Here is a 12,326-nt window from a genome sequence, read left to right on the forward strand (position 1 = left end):
AAAATCAGAGACATCCGAGATGGGACTTGCAGGTGTTGCAACAGACCAAAAGCAACAGAGGCTTCCAGATGCTACTTTCAAAGACAGAAAAATGCCTTCTTGTTAAAAATACAGGAGAATGCGCTAGTAAAAGCTTCGTTTTTCTTAATAAGGAGACGGATAAATATATCAATAATACATCAACCCATTAACAGTTGAAGTAAAAGTACAGTTGTCAGCCACTGTCAGCAGGAAAAATACTCAGTCTCTGAAATTCGCTGCAATAGCTTGTATTTTGTTGTCAACATGTACTGCACAGGACCGGATTCACCATCTAAAATTTACTACTTGACTTCACTGTTGTGGAATGTTTTTCATGTATCTCGGCAATCTCCACTCATTAACTTCGAGAACATTTCACTTTGTTCAGTACAAAGGAGTTGCCAGACATAAGGAACCAAAGAGTGACAATCAGCTTTCTATAGTTTCACTAGTATAAATCCAACTGACTTTCAAAATTAAAATCTTATGGGTTTTAGGCATTTTATCAAATTCAGACGCTGCTGTTAATTTCACAGCAGTCAGTATTCTGCAAGTACTTTAGAGAATGCAAAGTACAGCAAGTGTAAATAGCAGAGAACTCAGGCTTTATTATGCAAGGCGTACAACAAATTTATTTCTAATAGACGTTAATGCAAAGAGAGAATCTGTTATCACAGTGACCACTTACAAAGTTTCACAGGAAACATCTTTTCCAACTACTTCTGAACACTGTAAGACCTCAAGTAGGATAGGGGAGGAAGAGAGGGAGAGACTCAGACCATCGGCATTGACACCACCACCTATGACAACCTCCTCACCTCAAACCACACCACAGGGAGAAGCCAGTTTTCTTGACCAATGTTCATTAGTTTATGGATTTCCAAGGCTCTCTGCTGTGCACACCCACTTCTTTACATGAACAAACACACCGGCCTGAGCGCACACTCAGCCAACTTGTAGAGCTGACTCCATCCAAAACTAAGTGAAGATACAATCGTATGTTCGCCCCAAAACTTCAAAGTACAGAAAACTTCATCAAGTGATAAAAACCCGTTATCGGCACCCTTTTACTTCTCATTGGTAACACTGGCAGTACAAGCCAAGGCGACAGCCAGGACAGCTGACCCAGCCTGACCAGAGGGCCTTCTCAGGCTGGCAAAGGGGAAGAAGGAGCGGGGGGACTCTCATTATGAAGCTGTTCGCTTCCCGAGCACTGCTGCGTGTACCGAGGCCCTGCCTCCCTGGTGGTGGCTGGACACTGCTTGCTGATGGGAAGCAGAGAATAATTGTTTCCTCCATGGCCTTTCCTTTCCTTCCATCAAACTCCTATCTCAAACCCACTTGCTTTCTTTCCTCCGTCTCATTTTCTCCCCTTCATCCTGCTAAGGAGGGAGGGTGAGAGACAGCAGCTGGGTGGTAACGTAGCTGCCTACCAGTGTTAAACCCCAACACCTTCATATAGTCAAATTCAACAGCATTTTACCTGCCAATGGCTTGATTATTTATAATAAGCAGGAACACAGCAGTCCTAATATTTGGGGAAGAGACAGTAACGCCTGTCTTTTCTGTTAGTAGGACTGTGAAATAACAACATTTGCTGTTTTCTTCAATAAATACTCTAGACTGCTTTTAGTGAACGACTAATACATAGTAGTCCCAGTATGCATGAACTAAAGCCAAAAGTTTCAAGTATTCAGTGAAACAGGTAGTCTCATTTTCACTTGTTTGCTGAGTAGAATCATTGGCCTAGATGAAGTACAGAAAATTAAGGTTTGTGTTTTTTTTTTTTTTTGAAGAAAATTAATCTTTAATCCAGTACAGTTATGACATTAGGTAGCAGCATCTGAAGCAAAAGAATGCTCCATCACACAGCAGGGCAAAAAGCAGTTGGTGCCGCCTGCCCTCTTCTGAGCAAAGGCAACAAGCAAGTGCCTGCCAGCCTGACAGGGGCAGGCAGGGATGGGCAGCTATGGCAGAGCAATGCATGCTCAGCGCAGTGATCCCTGGCTGAGTCCGTGTGACCCTCCAGCAGACCTGTGGGACACAGCACCGCGAGGGAAAAGGCTGGCATCGGGACACAACAGCGAGTACGCTCCTAGCGGGAGAGGAAAGGGCTGGGAGGAACCGGGAGAGAAACAGCACGGGAATAGAAAGAAAAAGTGGAAGAGAATAGCAGTGGGGAAAAAGATAAAAAGGAGGAAGGAAAAATACAGTTTGTCTCCAGGAGGAATGAGGATGTTAAACACTGAAATCCACTCTGGCTTGCTGTGTTTTTTAAATCTTTTCCACTTAAAATGTAATAAACTATAAGGACAAGAAAAAAACTGTATTCATGCAAAAAGCACAAGAAGCATTCCTCCAGTGCTACTCCATTCAATACAGTAGTTTGAGCTTTTTCAGCTTTTGGCTTACTTTGACATGCTGACCATTCTGGCTTAACCACGTTAAAATAAAACAAGAACATAAAAAGCAGCACTGAGATACTGATACTCTGACCCCAGCACCTTAACACATTCCCATCCTCACAGCTTTTCAGCAATTAAGTCCAAGAACTGTATCAACTAGACACAGCAAGCAGCACAGAGGTTTGAAAGCATCCTTTACCAAGGCACACAAGACATTTAAAACTACATTTCATCAGCCATGCTTCTCATAGGCCACATATTCTGGACCCACCAAGTTGCTTGTATTTGGGATCAGCCACATTGCTCCGAGTAAAGATTCCACTAGAAGCTTTTGGCAGGCTTAATAAAATCATTACAGTAACATCAGCTTGATATTTCTCTGAGATTTCCTTAAATTGCTATGCGTGCTTATGTAAAACGAGCACCACATTTTCGTGCAAAAGCCAACACACTCTCAAGTACCCATCTAACTGACCATGCATTTTTTTAAACTACTTTGCTTTTTTATTTTCTTGTAAGAAAACAATCATCATTTTCCAACTTGCTACGTAGAATGACCATGAAGAATTCTTCAGCCTTCCATTTCAAAATGGTTCATAACATTATCTACAGGATAACAATGTTTGAAAACTTACATTTGTAGTTAGAATTCTACCTTTAAGGCCATCACACATTGAGTTTATTTTCATTTCCTCATCACCATTAGGTCAGTGTTTTGCATGTGTGTGGGAACACAGAGAAAAGGTCAATGTACAGAGATATGAAACAAGCATTATGTTCCACAGACAAGCAGCACTTCGTAGAAAATATTTACTATTATCACACTGTTATGGTTTTGTGTTTTACTGGCTATCTTGCAGGAAGCAAGGATTTCCGAAACTTAATTCTTAAGGCATTTTTTCACTGCGTAATCTAAAAATGTGTTAGAGTACAAGAAAATCTTGTGTACCATATGAATTACCATTCAATCATTCCAAACTCTGCATCCAAGTGATTATTAAAAGGTAGTTTTGCAAATCCTGACACACACACACACAAAAAAAAAAGTACGAAATGAGGCTGAAACCCAGACCACAAAAAAGAGGGCAACACCATTACAAATCACCGTCTTGTCCATCAGTCCTAACACTACAACATGACACTGGTTTAAGCGACTTGGACTCTGACAGAAAAATCCAGTGCTAACAAACGGCATGATGGGGGGATTCAGCACTTATAAAAATGAATTCTTTGCTGTGGCCACCTGATCACTGACTTTTGCTGTTGTTATTCAAAACAGAAAAATTCCACTTTGCAGCGAGTTGATCTTTAAGAGAATCTGAAAGGTCTAAATTATTAAGGCAACAAAATAAACTGTCTCACCAGAACACTATCATCTGCGTGGGCTTTGGCAGCCACGTTTCTGTCGTTTTAGAAGTTGGTGGCTGCAGCTGTCCACCCCTTGCTGGAGAAAGCCACCTTGAGGCAAAAAATCCTTACACATCAGGTGCTTATTTTAACAGTACAGAACACTGGCACAAAGCACTGATGAAGGCAGCTTTGTGCCTGACAGTATGGGCTGAAGGTAGCAGAAGAGCAAAGGGAAGCTTTTCAGGAAAAAGACAGGTGGAAAGAGCTCTAGACCCACCAGCTTGCCCATCAGCCGTAATTCCCAGGTGCTGTTCTTACCCTCCAGATGCTCCAATGGCATATATCAGATCTCCAAAGACAACAGTCTGTATTTCCCTTCCTGATTTATGTTCAGAGAGATTTACGCTTTAATAGAGAACATAGAAATATTCTCTGAATTGCCCAATACAGCTTAACCCAATCACATAGAAAGAAAACAAATACCAGTTTCCTTTATCACAACCAACTCAGCACCAGCTGCAGAACTCACATAAGCTTCACATGCTCCAGACGGCAGGAGAATTCACTACCTCCTGAAGTCTCCCTTCCCAGCTCTGCATATAGTCATTTCATCACATATTCAGATCTGATTCTTTAGAGTCAGAAGTACAGAAAACAAACCACTGAACAGAAGTTAAGTTGTTCTTCCTTACCCAGTCATGGTAATGGTACTCTGTAGCTCATGGGACAGCTTAGTTTTGTTCCATAAATGAGTAAAGATATGCTCTACATTTAGATCATTGCACAAAATTCATCAGAATCCCTTAAAAGAAGGCACTTTATACAAAAGTAATGAATGTTGCTGAAAATGAAGAAGTTGACACAGATAACCAATAGCTAGGCAGATAGCTCTCTCATTACAACTTCCAGTAAATAAGATAGCATTAAGAACAAAGATAGCATTAATAGCCAGCAGGAGTAAGATAGACTAAATCAAAAAACCATAATCAGTAGAAGAATGGAACAGCAAACCAACTTCAATGTTTTACAAAAAGAAAAAAAAAGAAAGAGACAGCAATGTGAAAAACTACTATGAAAGCAGACAAATAACCACTAAAAGGCTGTTATGCTGTCAGGAGCCAGGCGTGCACAACAGCATTTCACACAGACAGGAACAAACCGTGCACATACTGCAGAAACTTTCTAGTTCACAGTAGCACATCAAAAAGCATCAAGTTACGAAAAAAGCAATGGCAAATCATCAGCTAAAGCTTTTTACACTTTTTACATCAGTCTTTTATTTATTCTATATGAAAATGTATCCATCATTAAAAACATCGTTGAACTTGCAGAACTATAATAGAATTGGTATTTAATTACCATTCAAAGAGATGGCTGATACCAACCAAAGTCTGCAGCCACACAATAAGACAGACTATTCAAAAACCGTAGGAAGAAAATATCCTCTCAAGAGGTTCAGTCTAACCAGGGTCTGACATTCCACGTAAGGAATAATCAGGTAAATAAGCAAACACTATCATTCCTATGTATCATCATGATTACATTCCAGGTATACCTTAACTCTCCTCTAAGAACTTGTAAAAGCAAAACCACTTTCATAACCTCTTATTGCTTCCTACCATGCGTTTCAAACCCTCGATTGGTATGTGACCTGCACAGTAAAAATGGAAGTGGTATTTCAGTGCAAGATTGTAACTACCGCAGCCTCCTAGCAGCATCTGTAGACTTGAATTTGGTTCCTCTCTGCAATTCACCAAGAGCTACTTCTGGAAATTGAACTACACAGTAAGAGACAATCAAAATAACTTACTGAAGCTAATAAAAATGCCATAGTTGTTTAAATAGATGATACCTTCACTGATACTCTCTCGTTCCATTCTTTACAACACAGATTAATAAAACACCTCACAAGAAACACACAATATTAAAAGTTGGGCTGACAAGGACAGAAAGGAGAGTGCTTCGCAGCATACTCAGGACAGATCTCCACACAGCAGATACTGAGTGTTTTTAGTCTCAGGATATACCACATGTGGATCCCTTTGTTGATTATGAATGTTTGAAAAAATCATTCCCCTGACTTTACATTAAGGGCGGGAGAAGAGCGAGCTGACTGCCCCCACCACGTTTGCATGTTAAAATTGTCAATGTCTGCAGATGGTGATAACGGATGACTAACTTGAAAAAAGGCTACCTCTTATGGGAAGCAGTAAGTGGATAGGGAATCTGGGGGAGAAATAAAACAAGCTCATTTTTCCCCTTGTACATGCTCCTCAACTGAATCTATTTTACAACAGGAGGCCTAATGATGGTGGCTACAGAAGAGGAATCTGTAATCTTTTCTCTTTCCTCTCACAGAAGCTATCACCTGGCCACAATAACCTTACAGAATTTGAATAACTGTTACAGGTTAGAGGAAACATGTTCCTGACAAACAATTTCTGATAGTAGCATCCAAGACTGTGCCTAAAAAGTTACGTTAAATATGACTGCAACCAATACAGAACTTTTCACACCCACATATTCAAGATACTCACAAAATGAGATCTCCAGGTGCTAATAACCACTTAATACCATGCAAGTCACTAGGCACAGAGGGCTTCTGGTGACTTCTGTCCAATAACTGAGAGAACTTGAAGTGCTGGAAAGTACACTGAAGAAAATCAGCTTTGTTGGCAAGCCAGAAGCTTTTTTCTGGTCAGGCACCATTTATGCTACCTCAGAAATAAGGGATCTACACTCATTTCCTTGTAGACAATGGCCAAGATAAGAAGCTTGAATAAAGCATTTTATGAATATAAACATAAGTCTTCTGTGAAATGATTATGGAATAACCTGATCTTGGGAGTGATATCTACCTCAATCTAGCCAGTCAAGAAATAAAAGAACAAGATTAGAAAGTGCATGATTAATAAAACGTTATGCATATGAAATACTTAATTTGGTGCCACCAAGCACAATGGTGCTATTAACAAAGATAAATGTTATTAAAAAGCACCTTTCAATTAAACTGCTCCAGTTCAATAGTAGTTTGATCCAAACTTTTGGAAAAATAAGTTATTACAACAGTATTCCAAATAGGCTAGATTTTGTATTCCATTGCAGGGATACGGATTTTAGCAATGAGCATCAGAACTTAAAAGTGCAGATTCAAGATAAAGTAATATCAATTTATCAAACCCAGACACATTGGAAAAAGAGAGTCGGGAAGGAAAATGTATGTATCAATTTTCCAGGGGAAAAAGTTGGGCATCTCTTCACAAGTTGTCTGAAGAGTGAGTACAACATCCCAACAGTACAAGCATAACACAAAGACCTTTCTTTCATTAAGATTTTAACTAAATACCTGTAAATTAATCATTATCTAGTGGCAACCCAATACAAAAAGCATGAACGTATAGCATAAACTGGTTTATGATACAGGACAGTTTTGCAATCAGCCTTAGGAAACTGTTACAGGAAAAGGTGGTTTCATTTTGTAATCCGTTCAACAAACACAACACATCCACGCAGCTGTTCCTAAAAAGGGTAAATGCTTATCTCCCAACCTGGTGGATTTCATTCACAGAGTACAGTTTTTGGCTACGCTGCTCCCACACCAACACAAACGAACTCTTCCTCAAGTACAGACTGTTGCATGGGGCCAGAGCAACGTGCACTTGTGAATACTAAATTCTGAGCGAGCACTTCACAAGTGATACCATTATGCTTGAACTTCCCTGAAATAGTCAGTTAAGCTCAAAAAACTCAATATGGGAACGGATGTGCAAGTCAGTAAATGATCGACCAGCACCATGAGAAACTGACTACTGGAACCGCTGGCTGTGAAACTGGGGGGGCTTCTCCAAGAGCAGGCAGAACCAACCAGGCAAACGCTGCTTGATGGCTTGGGGTCCACACCTCATGTGGAAGGAATAACTCCGAGACGCAAAGAAAAGCTTTTCAAGGATTAAGACGGCTGGTTTGAGTACAGTGTGTTTGCGTTCTGTTAAGATGAGGAGGCGGTATTAGAAATATCTTTAACAGAAACACATTTAACAGAAGTGAGAGTCTGGATTATAGACAGCTAGTTTTAAAAACAGGTGTGTGCATTTTCGGTGGTTTGCAGGATTCGCTATCTGAACAAACGCATACAAAAATTCCCTCACTTCTTGCCTGTACTGACTCCTCAAATCAAGACCACAGTTCTTGTTTCTAGAACATACTCCATGTTTTAGACAAAAACTATAAACAAACCCAAACCCAATTATTAAGACGGGGGAAAACAAGAACACAACTTTGACTTCCAAATGTCTCTGTGTCCAAGGGTAGTTTCTGCCACCAAAACACAAGTCCTTTTAACATAGACAAAGTTCTAAGCCATTGTCACATACAAGGGCAGAAAAGAAAGTAGGTATCTCTTAGTGACAGCCTAAATACGTGCTATAGGAATAATAATAAATCTGTTTCTCGTCCCCTTGCGGAGATACAGAAAATAATATTTTAAGAAGTTCCTCCACTAGCAGCAGAACAGAACGGGCTGGTTTTCTTTGCACTTACCTACTTCTTCCTTACAGTCTTACCCCGCGTTGTACTGATGCCAGCATACATACCTGAAGTAACTCCAGTTCTCACTCCTTGCACCCTTATCACTTTCCCCTAGCAAGTCCCTCAACTTTTAACTGAGGTTTGAACAAGAGGCAGTTGTTAATGTGCAAGTAGTCGCCTTTTCGACAGAAAGAACACGAAACTCACACTTTGTCTTTCCTTCTACTTTCGAGTGGCCTGTGCTGCCCTCTTAATTTTGAATAATTTGTCCTGTGTTTGGCAAAGGAATAAATGACTCCTCAGTTGTTAGGTATAGTATGAAGTATTTGTTCTGATTAAAAAAAAAAAAAAGGTGGGGGGAACAGTATCATCAATCAAGTCACTGCTGTTTCCTTACTTCCTGTGTTGGAACGACATGACTGCAAGACTTCCAGATCGGTGCAGTAACGAGCTTCAATCAAACTTTCAATAGCAAAAAGACTTCCATTCTCACAAGTCCTCACCGCAGTGAGTATTTAATTTTCACGGTCTGTTGATTTAAATATAGAGCCTCCTATTCAGTAAAAATAACCTGAGAAAATCTAACTTGGAGAACAGCAGAAAGTTTTTTTTTTTTGTCTATTTAAAGTAGATTATAAAACAAAACAATGTTTACAGTACGTCTTCAGTTAGACATGAAACATATTGTTACTTATCACAATAGCAAGGATTGCCTTTAATGCAGAATAACCTTTTTGTCTCCTCCCTTTTATTACACCTATGACTTCTACATATCAAACTTACAGTCTAATACTGAAAGCCTGCATTTCAAGGAGGCAGGTGTGAGGAATATGAAACTATAAACTTTCTTCAAGAGAGGACTTCAAAAGAAGTCTAGTATAAGCTGAGATCCTAGATGTGGACAGCTTCTTCCTGGCTTTTAAACTTCCTCCAGTCAAACCAGGCAGGTTTTTTCTAGGTTTCCTTTAAACCCAACAGCACACCTAACCTAGCAAATCGGAGTAAAAACCACCATTGAACAAAGAAACCAAGTTTAAGCCACTAAACAGTCAGGAACACTGACAGTCTTACTGCATCTCTGAACACCACTGTCAGCTTGCTTTTTCATCTAGTATCTCTATGTCCAGTTGTGTGCCAACTGGTAACAGTTCCAAAAGAAAAAACAGAAAATGTTTAACACATAGCACAATATCATAAGATGCACAAGTGCATGTGTATAAACCAGTATAAACCATTAAGGCAATAGCTAAAAAGTGAAATGCTATCAACGTGCATACTTTTCAAGACATTATGTCCACATCCACTTCATGGGTCATATCTGGCTTAGAGCTGCAATGGGAACACTTCCACTTCTTACAGAATTTCACAGATAATTCAGTGTTTTACTCTGGAATTACTTCAGACCTGAGAGATCGTTACCTGCCCTTTTAAGATAAAAAAAAAATTGGAAAAAAGAAAAGCTAAAAAGGCCACCTAGATTAAAGTCATTTGGGAAAAAGGAAATGGAAGCTATTAAAGCAAATATAGAACTCCTCTCAAAAGAAAGTTTACTTAGGTCTCAGACATAAAGCTGAAAGGTGACCTCCTCTAATGCTTGTACATAGTCCCTAAGAGCAGGTTGGGCAACTGCAGGAACTAAAAGCTGTACTTTACAGTCTTCTAGTAGCAGAAGTCTTTCATGGTATGGTAGTTAATTTCTGCCATTCTAGGCATTAGTATTATGCTAGCACTGTTATAAACTAGGTCAACTTTAGCACAACACTTAACAAATGTTCTGTCTTGATTTTCTATGCTGACAGCAGAGGCACCAGATCAGGTTGGCTAGATCAACCCACGTAAAGAAACAAAACAGATTTCCATCAAGCAGAAGTTTACGAAATGCTTTGAAAGCTGTATCTTTACAAGCTTTCAGTTACAGTACCCCTACGCATTTCGTTAGAAAAAATGCCTGGCCCTTTTCTAACTAATTGTGCCTGATCTCAACAAACAACTTCAGTTCTGCACAGGTTCTGTATTCTCTTAAACACACTGCAAAATGCCTAGGAGTACAACTTAAATGGAAATAGTAAAGCCAGTGGAAGGGTACAAAGGTTCTATTTCTATTCACCTTGTCACCAACCAAAGAAATTTACGAATTGGAAAGCAGCCTGTAAGAAAGGCATGGTATGCCTCATGGTATGGACTCCCACCTGACCTGCCACTAAAGAAAGAACCTAAAGTTCACGAGTATCCTACCAAACAACAACCAACAACCACAAATAAAAAAAAAAAAAAAAAAAACACAGCACCCAGCAGCAAGAAGACCAGTTGCAACATATGCAGCCTAACTGTTCACGCCTCATCAAGGAGACCAGCTCACGCTAGAAGATCCACACATGGGACGGAGAAGTTAACACGAGCCTGCTCTAAGGAGCAGCTCAACTTTTCTACCACCCCCCGACCCTTTGCGTTTTAAAATACCACCTCCTCACCCACAAACTTAACTCCTCTGTTGGAGGCTGGAGGACAGCCACGAAGGGCTGCCTCCAAAGACACCCAGCGCAACGCGCCCAGAGGAACGTTCCAGACACGTACGGCCAACAAAGCGGGGTTTCTAGGTGCTGGCTCCTCGGGCACATGTATTTCCTGCAGGAGGAAGGAAACGGCTAAGACACATTTGACACCCAGCCTCCTCCACGGCACCTCCGAAACGCGTCCCAGGTGGGGCAGCAGCCGGACGCCGCACAGGTGGTGGGCGGCCAGGAGACCCCGCTTGGAAGCAGCACCCCTCGCTTTTTGCTTTTTTTTTTTGGGGGGGGAAGGGGGGATATCTTTTTTTTTTTTTTAGGGAGCCCCCAGGGAGCGGCTGGGGGGCAAAAATAAAGACTAAAACCCCACTGGTCGCTCTGTACCCCCTGACAGCGGGGTGCGGGGGGTTCGAGGCGCAGCCCCCCCAAAACACACACGCAAGGGGGGGGTGGGACACGGCCCGGTGCCGGGCGCCCCCTCCCCACGCCGGAGCACTGCCGGGAGGCCGCAGGCCGCCCCCAGCCCCTCGGGTAAGGGGACACGGGGCTGTTCGCCCCCCCCCCCCAGCCCCTCGGGTAAAGGGGTCCGGGAGTGTTTTGGGGGTGCCGCCGCCTCCCCCCCCCCAGCGCGCACCCCCCGGCCCCACTGACCTGCCGGTGTCCTCTCGGGGCCCGATCCCGGGTGGGCGAGGAGGGGGTTCGAGGGGGTGCTGAGGGCTCCCCGCTGTCTGTCTGTCCGTCTGTCCCCCTGCCCCTCCGACCTTCCCCGGGCGCGGCAGCGAGCGAGCGAGAGGAGGAGGAGGAGGAGGAGGAGGAGGAGGAGGAGGATGGGGAGGGGGAGAGAAACCGGACCCTCGTCCCCTCCCCCCCACGGGGAAAGAGAAAAAAAAAAAAAAGGGAGGGGGGGATAAAAAAATAATAAAAAAAAACACACACGGGAGGGGGAGGGGGCGTCGGTTCGGAATTAAAGGGCTCGGCCCGGAGTTTAAAACAAAGAGGCGGAAATAGCCGAGCGCGGCCCGAGCGCAGCCGAGCGGGGGCGCCGCGACCAGCGCGCATGCGCATGGGGCCCTCGGCCGGGCCCGGCGCTGTCTGCCCCCCCCCCCCCTTCCTTCCCCCCCCCCCTCAGCGGGGCCGCCCCGCGCCTGCGTGCGTGGCGGGGTGGTGGGGGGGTGTGACATGGGGGGGTGTGTCCCGGCCCCGCGACCCTCAGTGCAGGGGGTGGGTGGGCAGGGGTCGTTTCTAATGAGTTTGGCAATGCTGTTAAAGAATGTGGTAGTGCACGCGTGGTATGTCTGCTTACACAAGCACATGAAGGGGGAGAACGTGTCTTGCCCGAAGTAACTCGTGGTGTGCTGAGCCAACTCTCTCTGAAGACGAGCGGTGAGATTCAGGGGTTTTCAGGGAGTTAGTGGCAGTGTCAGTGACTAGGACAAGTGAAAATAATGTACACTATGAAGTCGGTGGGCAGCATCAAACGGGGAGTGAATAGAATCACACAGGTTGGAAAAGCTCT

The 12,326-nt window shown here is 42.9% G+C and overlaps 1 protein-coding gene across 4 annotated transcripts in view; it reads right to left on the reverse strand.

The window, feature by feature from the left end:
* The window catches only part of PCGF3 (polycomb group ring finger 3), a 54,420-nt gene extending 42,574 nt beyond the window's left edge, over window positions 1-11,846 (reverse strand). The window contains exons 1-2 of one of the 4 annotated variants that reach the window (XM_083818245.1): window positions 11,462-11,477; window positions 10,878-10,928 (exon numbers count right to left, since the gene is read on the reverse strand). The gene's annotated coding sequence lies outside the window, so the exon portion shown is untranslated. Of the gene's footprint in view, window positions 1-10,877; window positions 10,929-11,461 lie in introns of all 4 variants that reach the window. The other 3 variants (XM_083818240.1, XM_083818243.1, XM_083818244.1) reach the window with 3 other exon arrangements.
* Between the last annotated feature and the right edge of the window lie 480 nt (window positions 11,847-12,326).

This window comes from Anser anser (genome assembly GCF_964211835.1).
Source record: "Anser anser genome assembly, chromosome: Z".
In the NCBI taxonomy this organism is placed as follows: domain Eukaryota; kingdom Metazoa; phylum Chordata; class Aves; order Anseriformes; family Anatidae; genus Anser; species Anser anser.